Source organism: Rhinopithecus bieti, unplaced genomic scaffold, assembly GCF_001698545.2.
Source record: "Rhinopithecus bieti isolate Rb0 unplaced genomic scaffold, ASM169854v2 scaffold_49381, whole genome shotgun sequence".
In the NCBI taxonomy this organism is placed as follows: Eukaryota; Metazoa; Chordata; class Mammalia; order Primates; family Cercopithecidae; genus Rhinopithecus; species Rhinopithecus bieti.
In genome coordinates, this window is record NW_016819572.1 from 311,581 (window position 1) to 315,386 (window position 3,806).

Consider the following 3,806-nt stretch of genomic DNA (forward strand, 5'->3'; position numbering starts at 1 on the left):
AAATATAATTTTAAAATGGGCAAAAGATCTGAACAGATATTTCTCAAAAGAAGACCTACAAATGGCCAATAGGAAGATGAAAAAATGTTCAATATCACTAATCATCAAAGAAATGCAAATCAAAACCACAGTGCAGTATCATCTCACCTTGGTTGAAATGGCTTGTATCAAAAAGACAGGCAATAACAGATGCTGGCAAGGATGTGGAGAACGGGGAACACTAGTGCACCGTTGGTGGGAATCTATGTTAATAAAGCCACTATGGAGAACAATATGGAAGTTCTTCAAAAAAGTAAAAATAGAACTACCATGTGGTCCAGCTATTTCACTACTGGATATATGTCCAAAATAAAGGAAATCAATGTATCAAAGACATCTCTACATGCCCATGTTTATTGCAGCACTATTCATAATAGCCAAAATATGGAATCAATATAGGTGCTCATCAACAAATGAATATATTTTAAAAGTCATGTATATACATAATGGAATACTACTCAGATACAAAGAAGAATGAAATTCTGTCATTTGTAGCAACATAGGTGGCGCTGGCCATTTCACTTAATGTAATAAACATAGGCCATTATGTTATGTGGAATGAGCCAGGCACAGAAAGGCAAATATCGCATGTTGTCACTCATATGTGGGTGGTAAAAAAGTGGATCTCATGAAGATAGAAAGCAAATTGGTAGTTGCTAGAGGCCAGCAAGGGGAGTGGGAAGACGAAAGCAAATTTAAATGTATTTATCACCACTAAACTGTCCTCTAAAAATGTACAGATGGTAAGTTATATATATACACACATATATATGTATAATCTCAAAAAAAAAAAATTCTGCTGTGTGTTTATAGGGCACATGTATAAGACTTTCTCTAGGTTTGTATCAGTTTTCTATTCCTGCTATAACAATTTACTGCAAACCGATTGGCTTAAAAGAACACTTTTTTAAAGATTTGAGTCTGTTTTAAAAAACACACACAAACTTATTATCTTGGAGTTGTTTTGGTTGGAAGTCTGGTATGGCTTTCACTGAACTAACATCAAGATGTTGGCAGGCTGCATTTCTTTCTGAAGGCTCTAAGAGAGAATCTGGGTTGTTGGCAGAATTCAGTTCCTCGTGGTTGTAGGATTGAGATCCTCGGTTTTCTTTCTGGTTGTAAACTTTGGGTCATTCCCAGCTTCTAAAGGTCACTGGCTTTCCTTGGATTGTGGCCCCCTATAAAAGTCAGTAATCGCAGGCCACATCTTTCTCATACTGCCATCTGTCTGAATCTCTGCATCCAGAAAATATTCTCTACTCTCAGGGAATTATGGGACTAAATTGGACTCACCAAGATAATTCAAGATAATTTCCCCATTTCAATGCCCTTAATGGTAATCACATCTGCAAAGTCTCTTTTGGCATGTAAGTTAGCATATTCACCGTATCTGAAGACTGGGATGTAGCTGTCTTTGGTGGGGGGGCAATTATTCTGCCTAACCCAAAGACACACAACTTGCAGATATACAACTAGTTCATGGAGATTAAACATTTTCAAATCTACAAGAAAATTTTTTAAAAATGAGCATCTCTTATTAGATTTTCACCAGCACTGTATCAGAATTATATTTACTTCATAATGTCGCCAATACTGACATCAGATATTTAATTTTCTAGTCAGTTCAGGATAATGTGACATTGTGAATAATATATTTGTTCATTCATTCAACAAACATTTTTTATCAGATACCACCAATATGCTGGACAGTGTCATGGATCCTAAAAATATAACTGTTATTATTATTATTATTATTTTGAGACGGAGTCTCGCTGTGTCGCCCAGGCTGGAGTGCAGTGGCGCGATCTCGGCTCACTGCAAGCTCCGCCTCCCGGGTTCCTGCCATTCTCCCGCCTCAGCCTCCGAGCAGCTGGGACTACAGGCGCCCGCCACCGCGCCGGCTAGTTTTTTGTATTTTTAGTAGAGACGGGGTTTCACCGTGTTAGCCAGGAGGGTCTCGATCTCCTGACCTCGTGATCCACCCGCCTCGGCCTCCCAAAGTGCTGGGATTACAGGCTTGAGCCACCGCGCCCGGCCTGTTATTATTATTTTTTAAACAAGGTCCCTGCTGTGATAAAGCTTTTATTCTTTGGGACAGGCAGACAGTAATCCAGATAAATAAATGCAAGCGCAAATTGGGGGAAACATTAGATTGGAGAGTTCAGGATCTGGTCCCAGAGAAGGGCAGAGAGAGTGGGGACCCAGCTCAGAATCTCGATGTGTGCACACCAAACAATTCCATGAGGGTTAAGGAGAAGGAGCGCAAAGGCTTGTCTGACATCACGAGAGACAGAAACCTGAGCCCCATTTTCATCTCTCTCCTGACAATGTTCTTGGCTTGATTTCCTCCTTCCAGCAGAGACAAGAATCAGGAAGCGCAACCTGATGGGTACCATTTTTTTTTCAGGAGCCTATCTTGGGGCTCCTGGTGAGAACCTGAGTCCGTCGCTGGCCATGGCAGCCCAGCATGGTCCTCAGTGCGTGACCCAAGGCCAAGAGTCTGTGCCTCCATCCTGGAGGCAGAAGAAATGACTCGGGGAAAATGAGAGGTTTTAGGTGGTTGGCACTGGGGTAAGACCAAGGAGCGCTTTTAAAGCTGTGTGTCCTGGGGCTGGGCACGGTGGCTCACGCCTGTAATCCCAGCACTTTGAGAGGCCGAAGCGGGCAGATCACGAGGTCAGGAGATTGAGACCATCCGGCCATCCTGGCTAACATGGTGAAACCCCGTCTCTACTAAAAATACAAAAAATTAGCCGGGCGTGGAGGTCGGCGCCTGTAGTCCCAGCTACCTGGGAGTCTGAGGCAGGAGAATGGCCTGAACCTGGGAGGCGGAAGCTTGCAGCCAGCCAAGATCATGCCACTGCACTCCAGCGTGCATGACAGAGCAAGACTCAGTCTCAAAAAAAAAAAAAAAAAAAAAAAAAATTGTGTATCCTTTGTTTGCTTATTTGTATTTTGCAGATTATTGATATCGAAATATTTTCATAGTCAAGAGTATTAATAAAGAATGACTTCTCTGTTATAAAAACCCTAATAGTGAATGTATTTACCAAGAGGTTAGATTCTTTGTTTTTTTGTTTTTTGCCCCATAATTGTTAAAAAATAGTTTTATTGTATGGATATTCTACAGTTAGTGTATCTATTCACATCTTGATGGACATTTGGCTTGCTTCCAGTTGTTTTTGCTATTTCAAATAAAGTTGCTATGAATGTTTGTCCAACCGTTTGGACATACGCTTTCATTTGTCTTGGGTAAATAAGCAGAATTTGAATGACGAGGTGGTGTGATATGTTTAACTTTTAAAGAAACTGACACAGTGGCTATACTGCTTAATATTTCCAGCAGCAGCGTATAAGCATTCCACTTCCTCTGAGTTCTCACCAATGTTTACTATGGCCAGTCTTTTAAATTTTAGCTATTCTAATAGGCAGGTAGCAGTATCTCATTGTGGTTTTAATTTGCCTTTCCCTAATGATGAATGATGTTGAACATCTTTCAATGTGCTTATTTATCATCCATCTGTCTTCTATGGTGAAATGTCTGTTCAGATCTCTACATTTGTGTTGGACTATTTATTTTCTTATTATTGAGTCCCGAGAGTTCTTTATACATTTTGGATAACAAACATATCTTCAGCAGATATAGCTTTTGTAAATATTTACCTCCAGTCTGTGACTTGTCTTTTTATTCTCTTGATAGTGTTTTCACAGATTAATTTTATAAAAGTCATTTATTTTATTTTATTTAAAATTTTATAATTTTAAAT